Source organism: Heliconius melpomene, chromosome 17, assembly GCF_056956725.1.
Source record: "Heliconius melpomene rosina isolate 202511_hmr_F chromosome 17, ASM5695672v1, whole genome shotgun sequence".
Classification (NCBI taxonomy): domain Eukaryota; kingdom Metazoa; phylum Arthropoda; class Insecta; order Lepidoptera; family Nymphalidae; genus Heliconius; species Heliconius melpomene.
This window is the reverse complement of record NC_140405.1, coordinates 1,441,838-1,456,376: the sequence shown is the minus strand read 5'-3', so window position 1 is coordinate 1,456,376 and position 14,539 is coordinate 1,441,838.

Here is a 14,539-nt window from a genome sequence, read left to right as displayed (position 1 = left end):
CAATCAAATACTTTTAAGAGTCTGAATTTCAAATTTTATAAGAATCGGTGCCGATTTAATTTTTTTTTTCCATACAAACTTTCAACCCCTATATCACCCCTTTAGGGTTAAAATTTTTCAAAATCCCTTCTCAGTGGATGTCCAGATTACAAAAGTAAACATCTGTCAACATTCCAGGTTTCTACGCACAGCGGTTACGGCTGTGCGTGCGTCTTACCTCAGTCAGTGAGGACAAGTCCTTTTATATATATAGATAATGTAAATATTACTGTAGAGAGTTCCAATCCGACCGCGGTAGTTCAGGTATTAACACCCAACGACCACAGGGTCCTTACGGCCCACCTTAGAAATTACAAGATAGGGTTCCACTCCTACGCTCTGGAGGACGAGCGTCAGTTGCGTATAGTCCTCAAGGGTATCCCTTCCGACTTAGAGACCGAATCCGTATTTCGGGACTTAAAATCCCAAAATCTTCCAGTTAGAGCAGTCCACGGTATGTACAATCAGTACACTAAAAAAAGCTACGACATGGTCCTAGCTGTCCTAGACCGCAGCCCAGAGGGCAAACAAATCTTTAACATTAAATCCGTCTGCTCACTCACGGGCATTACTATCGATAAGCCATGGTCTCGTGGCATTCCAGGGCAGTGTCACCGCTGCCAGCTCTATGGGCATTCCGCCAAAAACTGTCACGCAAAACCCAGGTGCGTGAAGTGCTTAGAAAGTCACGCTACTGCTGACTGTCCGCGCAAGGTCCCAGACCCGGCCGTACCTCCCAGCTGTGTCTTGTGTGAGACCCAAGGGCACCCCGCAAATTACCGCGGATGCCCTAAGGCCCCACGCAGGTCCGGCGGAAAGGGCGGCAGGACGCATAAGGCTTCGATGCCTTCCCGTCCAGCGCAAAACCCGTCCGGCCCTCAGCCAAAACTCCAACCAGCCCCTCTTCCTTCCACTAACGCGTGGAAAAAACCTCTACCAGAGACCCAAGCCGCTAAGGCCTCCAATCCCAAACCCAAGCCCTCCAGGGCCACTTCCTCCGCCTGCCAGCCCCGTGGGGAGGTAAACCTAGAACAGGATAGTATCGAAGACGCGATCGACATTATGACTAGCTTCTTAGATATACTAGATAAAGACGAAATATTGGCCTTCGCGAAAGGCTTAGTAGACTCAAACGGCGATCCTAAAAGTCGACTTCAAGTAATTAAGCTCAACAGAAAGCTTATAGCCAAATTACTACTTGTCAATGCTCAAACTTCCAATGGCGGTCAATAATAATTTTAGAATCAACCCGCCCGATTTAAGACTCGCGCGAGTCAAGCCGCGTTCTCTCAACATAGGTTATTTTAACGCTAACGGTCTCAGTACGCAAATGGGGCTAGTCCGCGATTTTGTTACAAACCGACAACTCGACTTATTTCTAGTTCAGGAAACGTTCCTTAGAAATTGCAATAGGGATCCCAAGATAGCCAATTACCGTACTATTCGTAACGACAGAGACGGCGCCAAAGGCGGCACCGTCATCTTTTACAGAAAGACGCTTCACGTCATACCGCTCGATCCGCCGCCGACGCTCACTAACATCGAAGTTTCGGTCTGTAAGGTTCACATGACTGGACATCCACCCACTATTATAGCTTCCGCCTATCTCTCTCCATCAAAGAGTTTACTTAAAAGCGACCTACAGACACTACTGGACATGGGGGACTCGGTTATCATAGCCGGGGACCTTAACTGTAAAAGTACCAGGTGGAATTGCAACTCCACAAATAGAGGAGGAATCGAACTCGAAAATATCTATGACCTGACCACCTCTCACTTTGAGATAGTAGCCCCCCTCACTCCCACTAGATTTGGGCCCCGGGGCCGACCTTCAATTCTCGACATAGCCATCCTGCAGGGCGTCTCTCTCAGGCTGCGCTCTATCGAGGTAATACCAGAGTTAGACTCAGACCATAGACCTGTAATAGTTAAATTAGGACCCGATTGTCCTCCAGTTCTTCCTAAAACCACCATCACCGACTGGTCTAAGTTCGCGGAGCGCCTAGGCAATCCCGACACGGAACCGACAGACGACATACCTGACAGATTCGACTCGGTGGAAGTAGTCGAGGCGGAAATTAACCAACTTACTGACAGACTGGGTAGCACTCTCGACGAGTGTTCTAGGGAAATTCCAAGTAATCCAGAAGGACATTTTAAGATCCCGCGAGATCTCAGAAAGCTCATGAGACGTAAAAACATCGCCAATAGGGCGCACGATTCATTTCCGTCGCCGGCTAACCGCGCTAAACTCTGGAGGCTCCAAAGACAGGTTCGAGCCCGGTTCGAGGACCTCAGAGACGAATCTTGGGATCATAGGTTATCAGAGCTTACGCCATCGCACGTAGCGTTCTGGCAATTAACTAAATCATTCAAAAACGACACCGTAGTCGAATTACCGCCGTTAATCCGTCCGGACGGAACACTAGCCTCAGACGATCTCGAAAAGGCCGAATGCCTAGCGGATAACCTAGAAAGTCAATGCTCCCCCTCGGAACAACCGTGTGATCCAATTCACGTCGCCGCGGTGGACACACAGGTCGAAACGTGGGCACCGTTGCCACCAGCGGGCGAACCTATAAGAGCGACCTCTGTCGAAGAGGTACAAGACATTATAAAGCGCCTTAAGCCAAAGAAAGCCCCAGGATCCGATCGCATCTCGAATAAGATCCTTAAAATTCTTCCCATTCACATTCTAACGCTTCTCGTTGCCATTTTTAACACACTCTTAAAAGAGTGCTCATTCCCAGACCAATGGAAAGAGGCCATAGTCATAGGTATTCACAAGCCTAAGAAACCTCGCACATCCCCGTCCAGTTATCGCCCCATAAGCCTTCTCAGTTCAATGGGCAAAATATACGAACGTATCCTCCTCACTCGTCTCCAAGCCGCAGTCGTGGCCAATGACATAATCCCCCCCGAACAATTCGGCTTTAGAGCCAAACACTCCAGCATACACCAGGTACACCGCCTCACGGAATTCCTGTTATCCCGAGCCAAATTAATGCCATCAGCGGCAATCTTCTTAGACATTGCAAAAGCGTTTGATAAAGTCTGGCACAATGGCTTGATTTACAAGTTACAAAAGACTAACGTACCTGACAGACTCGTGCACATCATTCGAGACTACTTATCAAACCGCTCATTTAGATACAGGGTAGAAGGCACCCTTTCCTCCAGTAGGCCAGTTAGAGCTGGAGTCCCTCAGGGCTCCATACTATACCCGCTTCTGTACAATCTGTACACTCACGACATCCCCAAAACCCCAGGTACAAACCTAGCCCTTTTCGCAGACGACACCGCCGTCTATACGTCCGGCCGTGTATCAGTCTACATAGCTAACAGACTCCAAAAGTCCATGGACCGCATAGGTCAGTGGCTATTTCAATGGCGCATAGAGGTCAATCCCGATAAAAGTAACATCATTTACTTCCCCCTTCGTAGGACAGACTACCTGCCACATGTCCGCCTTTTAGGCAAAATAATTCCCGAGGCCAAACAGGCCAAATACTTAGGTGTCATTCTCGACAGTCAACTGTCCTTTAAAGCCCACATTACTTACGTTCGCCGCAAAGCGGCCTACGTCCTAAGTTGTTTGTATCCACTCATTTGCGCTAAAAGTAAACTCTCACTTAGAAATAAAATCTGACTCTATAAAGCATGCGTCAGACCCATTTTCGCCTACGCCTGTGTTGTGTTCGCACAGACAGACCTTAGCCGATTACAAGTAATCCAAAACCGTTTCTTGCGTAATACTACCGGTGCCCCGTAGTACATGCGTAATACCGATCTCCATAGAGACGTCAAATTAAACTCAGTAAAAGAGCACTGTCGGAAGCTCTCTAGTAGTTATTTCACTAAAGCCGAATCGCATCCGAATCCGCTGGTGGTAAACTCGTGTAATTACGCCAAACGTCGCCCGTGGGATCGCCGTCGACCCCGGGATATCTTAACCGATGATGCTGACCCCATCACTAAAGCGAACGACCCTAAATTTGTAGGTAAGGCCACACACAATTGCACACATACACGCTACGCACACCGTCCCCGCCGGTGGAGACGAGGTCCCAGCTTTACTGTGGCCCAATCGCGCCTCGGCGCGAGAGGAGCCCGCACTCATTAATCCAATAGGGCATCAAGAGCCCTCCCCAGTAGGCTTTGGTCGAACCGATCGAAGCAAAGCCCCCCACTACGAACGGTGTTCGCAAGTCGCGGTCCGAGTCTCAAAGGAGACGCCCTTGCGCCACTGTGTTCTCTTTTGTTGGTACCTTCCACGGTAGCCATGCCAAGGTCAGAGCTCGTCTAGCTCGGCCTCCCCAAGTCCGGTGACGCTGTAGAGGCCGATATGGCCAACAGCATACTGCTCAATCGAAAAACGAAAAACGAAATTACTGTAGATAGGTTATCTATTTTCCTTATTTTAGGAATAAGTTACTTCAAGTTATGTCTTGGTTCTGATTAACTGAATTAATTAAATTAGTAAAAATATATAATAATATGTTGTATAATTTTTTAAATATTACATGTTATTCTAATAATACCTTCTACCAAATCTAAAGGGTAGTAAAACATCCCTCCCAATATATAACATACCAGATGAAAGGGCGTGGAGTTTGATTCCGGAAAATCAATGGAAGCATTAGTGAAAGATTTCAACCGTTTCCTTTGAGGCTAATGCGGATGGAGCTGACCCTTGTAACGTGATCTTTTTCCTCTACAGTGCTTACAGTAGTTATGTTGCCAAAGTTTGTAGAACTTTTGTTGTTAGTTATATAATTCTTATGATATTTTGTTTCAGTTTAATGCTTTTTATTTTAATAATTAATTTTCTTTCCCAAGCGGAAATCGATCCCACAACCTTCGCGTTTACAGTAACACTCTACGGGATACAGCTAGAAGCTAGCAGAGTAACCTAAGATACTTATTATGCTATTTTACGTCTAATTTTTAGAAACATACCTTAACGAGCAGTGGAGCTAAACTTGTTTTAAATATCTTAAAGAAAAAAAAATCAATAAAATAAAATTACATCTAACCATCCCCTTAAATACTGTTCAATAATAATATTGAACAAAATTTAAAAAACAAAAACACACTAAAGAGCTTAGAGCGTTTCAACGAAGAACGAATATTACTAAAATATTGTTATAGAAAAATAGATATAATAATAGAACAAACACGTCCAGACAAAACGTTCTCGACATTTGAAGGCGAGTCTAACATACTACGTGCTTCATAATGGTTAAATCTGTCCTCATATCAGTGGGATACGGGGCTAAAAATATTCCTGATATTTTAGCAGAGAATTTACAGCAATTTTATACGTTTTGCTGGAAATTTACGTGAATATTATATAATTGAAGCCATCGTGGTTCAGTGGGTTAGCGTGAGCGTAAACGCGACGGTTGTGGATTTGATTCCCACTGGGACGAAATAATTATTTTTATTTCTCCGCTGTGGTAAAAAGACAACGCACAGAGTTAGGTTTTAAAATAAATATGCTTAAGCGCGTCGTTGAATTCCGTTACAGAATATGCAATGTAGAATAATTGAAAATTGTTTAGAGTGGAAAATAGAGTATTTTTACAGTAGATCCTTACTATAATATCTATTTTCATAAGGATGAATATCCTTAGATATTCATCCTTATGAAAATAGATATTATAGTCACTTTTAGCATTTTATCTAGATTGAAATTATAGTTTACTTCAATCTAGATCTTATCAAACATTCTAATAAATAATTAAGGAGATGTCACTGATTCGAAATGACCTAGCCTTCGGGTGGCATTGTATGAGTATGACCGACGCGAAAATAATCTTATAGTTCAAGCAGGCGTAGCCGCGTCCGGGTCCACTAGTTTAATATATTTTCTATTAATTTACATATACATACATATATAGATATATAATAGAAATTTCTAGGACACCAAAAAAAAACTAAATCGTTAGGGGAGATCTAACCGTTCGGGGGCTCGAGGTTAACGCGGGTCGGGGCCCGCTAGATTGACCCTGCAACGATCCGGACCCTGAACCGAGATTAGGGTCAAATCGTGTCGTTTAAAGCCTAAGCCCCCACTATCTGTTGGTACAAACGATGATTGGACTGTGTAGCGTTTAGGCAACACTTTAAAACTTATGGGGATTAAATGGAGCTGCTGTTGATGATAGTATGGAGGTAATATGTATATTATTCTTCGCGAATTGTTCGTAGGATAGCAAGCAAAGTGTTAAGACACTATCTTCTCTGTGATTTGGATTATAATACTACCATAAAATTTAATTAATTAAAATTTTTATGTAACACAAATGTGAAGGCACAACTTTATTTCACTACGACATTTTTAAATTACATCTATCTATGTATACCTCGCAATTATATGAATTTAAGCAGTTCTAGGGACGGCTCCCTAGCTAAATTCCATTTTATTTTATAAGATTGCACGACCTGCATCATAGAGGACCAAACCAGTCAATATAATACCACTGAGCTACTGCTATCAACATCTTTTTTCCATACCAAACACGTTCCCATTCAAAATTCTGAACTAGATGTATTCGGAACACAGTTCGCATATTTTTGTTTCTTGTTACCCCAGCACTAGCACCAGCACTAGCTCTAGCTCTTCATTCTTTTTGCTTTAAACTTACACTTTAGAACTGTTAATCTTTTAAGTGTTGTTTCGATAGAGTTAAAACAATAAAATATTGTTGCAGATTCATTTTTGTTTGGCAAAAAAAAAATTAAATGTAATATTAAGTATATATTAATTTAAAATATTTTGAATATATTATGGGTTTCTTTTCTTTAGATCTTATTAAGTAGACTGAATGAATAACCTAACAAAACTTTTTTTATTTTTTAACCGACTTCTGTAAGAAAAGGAGGTTATCAATTCGACTGTATTTTATTTTTATTTTTATTTTTTTTTTTATGTTTGTTACCTCATAACTTTTAACTGGGAGAACCGATTTTGATAATTTTTTTTTATTTGAAAGGTATAGCTTCCCGAATAGTCCCATTTTTTTTTTGGTCCATGTCTGACAATGGTATCCATGAGAAAATCACATAAGTCTTAAATTTGCATTAGGCATGTGCGCGACAAATAGCCGAATAACTCAATGTCGCGTCAACGGATTTTGATGATTCTTTTTTTATTTGAAAGGATACACTTCAAGGATAATTTGGTGAAAGTTTGGTTAGGTTTCGATTATGGAATCCGGAGAAAATTGAGAAAGTTTGTTTTTTTTGGTAAAAAAATGATTATACTGTAATAGTTACAAGCAAAAACTTTTTAAATTGATCAGAAGTGAGATTCCTGATGGTTGCATTTCTTTTCAACCAACCTCAAAAAAGAGGATGTTCTCATTTTCAACCAACTTCAAAGAAGGGAGATTCCCAATTCGCCCGAATACTTTTTATGTATGTTCTTGTTAATATACCAAAATGTAACTTTGCACAAAAATAATATTAAATGAAGTTTTACATAGAACAATCACAACCACTCGTTGAGAACCACTACCACCACCATCACCACTCGTTTAAGAAGCATCATTTTAAAATCTACTCATCACTTAAAATCATAAAATAAATTAATTTTTAACAAAAAGAAAAACCGACTTCTAACAACGAACTAAAAAGTGAAAAATAATTTTACAAAGATTTTATAATTTTGAAGTCGGTGTCAAACTACTGCTACAACACCTTTACTACAATATCTAATTACTAAGCCTGTTTGTTTTACTTGGCACCGACTTCAAAATTATTAAATCTTTGTAAAATTATTTTTCACTTTTTAGTTCGTTGTTAGAAGTCGGTTTTTCTTTTTGTTAAAAAATAATTTATTTATTATTTTGTATACGAAAAGGTAGAGTCAATGATAGATGATGAAGGTATAACTGAGTAGACAGAGGGAACCTAGTGTTAAAACTTTCATTTCCATATTTTCGGTCCAATTTTTGAGACATTGTGTGTTAAGTGGCGAAATACAATGAGCTTTGTCTTTTACCAGAGTGAAGAAATGAAAATAATTTAATGCCCCAAGTGAGAATCGAACTCACAATCATTATTAATTTACATTCAGACGTTATCACACAGCCACCAGGACTTCAATATTACATTTAGAATAACAAAAGTCAATTTATCTCTATAATCATCAAAAAAACTGCCCAAAGTGACCGTAACAAGGAAACACAGTATAATGTATAAGTTAAGTTAGGTGTTTGGAAACACGCGACGTCAGCAGCTCTGCGGGTACTTTGATGAACTGTAACTTGTACCAATTAACCTGAGGTTGACTCAGCTACTATTAGGTCACTTTGCTGATGTGGTCTGATTGTATTAGCTTATGTGGTGTACTTATCATTAACGTTATTTAATTTGTTTTTATAAAGTCGGAAACGTCTTAATGGGAATGGAGTGTCTTGACACTAGATTTTCCAGGTCCCTTTGCTAACACTGCTACGTGCAAGATACCATTGTGATGCTAAAACAATCGAACGAATGGAGAGGTTGATGACAGAGAGAAGGTGAAAGATAATTTACATTTTTTACGTACTGGCCTTTTACCACCATTGCGTCCATAATTAAAAAGTCAACAGCTTTTCACAAAAATGTCATACTATATCATAATTTATATGAAACGAATTAATGTAAAATATATTTCAATTCTTCATTACTTTTTGACTTAATCAAAACATAATGCTTAGATAACTTTGTTCCAAAGAAAATTTCTGGTAGTTATTCTACCAATTTTAAAGTAGGTACCGACTCATCGCCGCCAGCAACTGTTTGGCTTTTGAAAATTACATAATGAAATTTCAAAATCTTGTTTAAAATTAATTTCCTATTCCAAAACAATGGAAGCAAACAAAACCCAAAACCGCACATTTGATGAAAACTTATGAAAACAACGCGTAAATATTTTGGTGCGATCTCTTATTCAGCTCATTAAGTTAAGGGCAACTTTTAATAAAAGCCAGTTCTGGCTTTATCTCAAATTATTACTGTTACTTGTAGAACGTTAAGCAAACTTATAGATATTATTTTCCAGATATTACATGTTGAGTGAAGGAACTCAATATCACGTATTATCTTTTTACGAATGCAAGGAAGTAAAAATTATTTATTCCATACAGTCAGAATCGAATCCACAATCATCGCTTTTGCAGAACAACGCTGAACCAGCTGGTACAATCATTCTTTATTTTTTAATGTATCAGTAACATTAGATAATCTAGTAATAATTCACCACTTGTCGCTTAAATTAGTAAAATATGAAAAATTCAACAATATATTGCCAAGTAAGAGATGTCTAAGAAATACATTGAAGCAAGAAGTTTCACAGGATAAGGAACTTCTGTGATTTAATCAAAATGTAGTTCGGAATGACAATCCTCCGTAACTTTAACAAGTAAAATGAAGCTAATTTCCTACTTCTGCACGGCTCTGAAATATATCTTTCATTCCGTTTGAAGCTGAATTGAAAATTCATTTTTGTTATATATTTGAAACTCGCAGCTCCACGGTTTCTCCTGTAATAGTAGTACCTGTAGTTTTAAGACACTATTTTTCACACTTTCGGCCTAATTTTCGAGACATTGCGTAGTGAGCAGATCTCAACGCCGCACTCTGTCTACTAGATATTAGAAACCGGGAAAATTAAAATAATTTTAATATAATCATTCGGACCCTTGGGCCTTGATGCAGGGGTACAAGCGTGCGTATATGTATGTGACGGTTGTGAGTTCCATTTCCACTCTGGAGTATGAAATATTTATTATTTCCATTTTCTAGCTCTACTAGAGCTGGCTGCTTACGAGGCAAAGCGTCAAGAAAACTTTCTGGTATAATCTTACAAACACACCTACATAATATATAGACAAAAAAATATAAGCAACTAAAAAGTAAAACTGTAAAAAGAATATTCATGTAAAAGAAATACTGGCAAAAGGCAGCAAAAATGCATATTAACCCGGCCCAAATTGCACATACGTAAATATGCAGAACAAAGATGACCTAGTAATTAGAGCTCGTGGTTTCACTGAATGTATAACTTTTGTATTTAAAAAAAATGCGACTTAAGCTTTAGCCTAAAAGAAAAGATTTTTGTTCAACAATGAAACTTTAATAGGCCGTCTAGTTTGCATAACTTAAATAAATACATATGCATACTTTTAAGTTATGCAAAGGACATGGCCTATATGTATGCAGCTTTGTTACTTGAACAATTTTTACTTATATACATATACAGCTTAACGCGGCGTTGAGTTCCGCTACACAATACCTTTAAAGTTTGGCGGAAAGTGGGGAACGGAAGTGTCTTAATACTGGGTTCCCGGATTCCCTCTCTCTGCCGTGGTAGGTGTGTAAAAAACAACAAAGAGAGTATTTTCACACTACTCAATTCAAGATTAATATAACCTAGAAAATTACAAGAAATAATAATGATTAATTCCAACTCTTAGTAATTATTCCTACTTAAAAGATTTCAAACAGCTAACCACATCCACAGAAACACGAAACGTCCATTATCTACAGCGAAATATTCGTATTATCTGTAAAATTTTATTTTTACTAAAAGCTTTTATAAATATATTTAAATGATATATTATAACGTATAAAGTTTTTGTAATATTTTTATATTATCAAGAACATAACAAAACAAACTTTGTCACCTTATTTAGACTGTCTAAAACGACTAAAAATACATTTAATCTTTTATGTTGTTCCAGGATAAGTAGGTTTCCAAGCAAATGGCTTAACATTTAAAACGCTGTCACATAAAGAAAAGAAATATTTCAGACAAAAATATATATTCTATAAATAAAGATCCAAGATTAAGCTTAATATAGGTAGTCATCACATTTCAATTTGTGAGAAAATCTGTCTACTTTGAAACTAAGTCCTTGCTGGCCGATAAATCAGATAAGAACCAACGAAAAAGTATCACGAGGGGAATATTGAAAGGTAACTCGGCCGGGGAATTAGAGGAATTTCTTGCCGTATCTGAAATCTTACTTCTTACAAAAATATTACACATTGAATAATTCAAAGAGAATATATAATAAAGTCTATTAAGTACGAGTATGTCTGTAATCTGGCTCGAAGGACCAAATATAACGAAGGAAATATTTTACTGTGATGTTGAAAATTACATTTTTAAAATTTTATTGAATAATTATGTACAAAGTATAAGTATATTTTTTACAAAAACAATTACAACGAATGAATGTTTATTTATCAGAAAACATTTATTTGAGGTTATTCGTGGTGGTAATATATGGATTCATACTTAATTAAATACAAATTAAATTATTTCGTATTACAAAATACAACAAATAATAAACACTAATTATTCAGAAGTCTGTCAAACGTAACAACTCCGTTGAGTTAATAAATACGAAAATAATATATAATAGAGAAATTCTAATTGAAAATCACCTAGAGCCAACGTTGTTAGTATAATTTCAGTTAATTGTAAATACAGTTACCGTCCCAGATTCATACCTTGTGGATAACATGAATAAAATATTCATCTACGTCTCCGCCTAACGAGGCTTTCCCAAATAAATGCTAATAACCGACGCAATCATGCTAATACAATATGTCTATTGTATTGTGCCTTAAAGTGTAAGAGACCAGCGTGGACGTTTTTTTTATGGGTTGTTATACGCCACAGACTCACAAGAGTAAATTATTTACTTCGAGTTGTATTAATAAATAGTCAGGCAGAAAGAACTGAGCAAGCAGAGAGAGTTGGAGTCAATTCTCTTAATTTTAGGGAGCGGAATGAAATTACTACAAATTAGAAAACTCTTAATTGGTGGAAATGTTCTATTTTATTTAATAAAAGTCTCTTTCATGAAAACATGAAACAGTCGTGTTTACAGTCCCACGCTTAGTCGCTGCACCACGATGGCCTCTTATCCTATTTTTTTTCTGCCGAACTTTCGAGGCATTACGTGTTGAGTTGCGAAACTAAACACCGCGGTTTGCGTCGAGACCAGAGCAAAGAAATTAAAATATTAAATATTTAATTTCCTCTAGTTGGGATCGAACCCACAACATGTCGCTTTACAGTCACAGCCTATGCCTTTACACCATGTTTGGTCTCAACCTGTAATGTAATAATGTGTAATGTATTTTAAAATAATTAACATACAACTAACATTATAATTATTTTACTAATATTTTAACCAAATATGATCATTGCAAAACTGACAACGCGAAATAATAAACCGCATAATAAAATGATCCATTTTAAGTCGAACATAAATATTAATGTGCGAACATTTTACACTTTTCGGTCGCTGCGGTGAGACGCAAAGTGCGTGGCCTGGAATAATTAGGTACCATTCAAATAAAATAATTTACATTATGTCTGGATAACTACTTATATAATACTGAGACAACAGCTGATATTGTAAAATTATAGTTAGTGGTTTACAATTATTGAATTATTATTAATTTATTATTCTTACGAAATAAGTTAGGACAGCTTTTTACATTAATAAATTAGACGTAAAGAGGAAAATGAAATGTTTAAGACACTAGGTTCCTTCAGCTTACCTTGCTATGTGCGGAATATAAAGTGAAATTAAATAGATATATAAAGTTTTTTTGTTTATGGAAAAAGGAAAAGGCAAACAAGCGTTCGGGTCACCTGATGATGATCACCGGCGCCCACGACCCCGTGCAGCACCAGAGGAACTACAGGTGCGTTGCCGTCCTTTGAGGTGGAGATAGACGCGCTTTTTGAAGGTATATCGTACCGACCTGGAAACACTGCCGCGGGTAGGCCATTCCACAGTTCAGTATCCAGGTGGTGTGGATGGTATTTACGTTTGTGACGTACTCACACAAAAAAAATTTCAAATTTACAATACTTTCTAAGATTATCATTTGTACCACACAACAACCTAATAGAGTACACGTGCGGTGCCTGCTTAGTTATTAGCATTCCACATCGGAACACTTCATAACTCCACTGCAGTATAAATACAACAACGTAACGATTATCAAATATATTTTCTCTAACACGGTTAACATTATAAGTTGAAATATAAATAATTGCACGATATGTTTTTTTTTTTCGATTCAAGCCATGTAGACAGAGGGAATCTTGTGTTATGACACTACGTTCCCTACTTTCCACTGAATTTCCGAGGCTTTGCGTGTTGAGTGGTGGAACTTAACGCCGCGATAAAATAAAAATAAATGAATTGTACAATATCATCGCCTTTTTTATAAAAATAGCATAGAGTAGAATTCTTAATGAATAGAATATTTAATATAAGGCAGTATATCTGTTTATTGCAAACAAATATCAAAACTGTGTTAACTTTGTTAATAATTCTAGAAACAGAAATGAAACAAAATAAAATAAATTCTAAAGAACTTTCCCCATTATCAGCATTTTATTTCCTTATCATTATTTCGTTATCATTTACTTCGACATTTTAATGTACCTAAGTATGATTTCACAACAGTATATTTAAATTGTTTTTTTTTATAATAAAATATTTATAAAAATAATAATAGGATTTCCACTCAGGGGAATTATTCTTTTATTTCTTCGTTCTGGCTAGAAGACTAAGCACCGCGTTGAGTTTCAACATTTACCAAAAAAACGTACTCTACTCTTTTAATAACATCTACTCTTTTATTTTATTATTATTATATAAGTAGATAACTATCATCTAATATGGTTATTTTAAGCAATTCGATCTAAATATAAGTAAATTTAAAAGTTAAACTACTACCACTATAAAGACATTAGTATATATTTTTCAAAACTCCATCAGGAAGTTGTATCACAATGAAATGTGTTTACTTTACGTCGCCGGTTCCTACTTAAAACTTTTGATTCAACAGCTGCAGTAGTTAACTTGCAAACCCAGATTAAACTCAACTTCCGGCGGAACACACTTTGTCTATGTTTCATTAGTTTTTACTTTATCGTATACTATGCGCGTTCCTCGACTTTGCACGTCACCTATATTATTATGTAAATAAGTAAAGATACTAATTTAATATTAATTTGGGCACAGCGTCTGAGTACAAACGCGACGCTTGTGGGTTCGATTTCCAATCGGGAGGTATATTTTCATTTTCTCGCAGTGGCTTATACACAAATAATTATGTAAAATTTCACAAAGTAATTAAAAAATATTACTTTAAAATTCCAAACAAAATTTAATCGATTTAAAATAAACTACCTTTCTTCAAATACAAACACGGGTACAGCAACATAAATTAATATGTCATTTAAGTTGCGAAGTTACAGGAGTACCGCATGTTTAAACTATAATAATGTATATCTCTGAGCGAATTTCATGCATAAAATTATCGACGCCTGTATGTGACATGCGACAACCTGTCTATGTAAGGCTGATTTATAAGCTTAGGCAGGATAAACACATTTTTATATACTTCCTCTATCCCACATATAGCAGGGGAGGCAGAGGGAAACTGGGAACCTAGTGTTAGGACTCTCTAT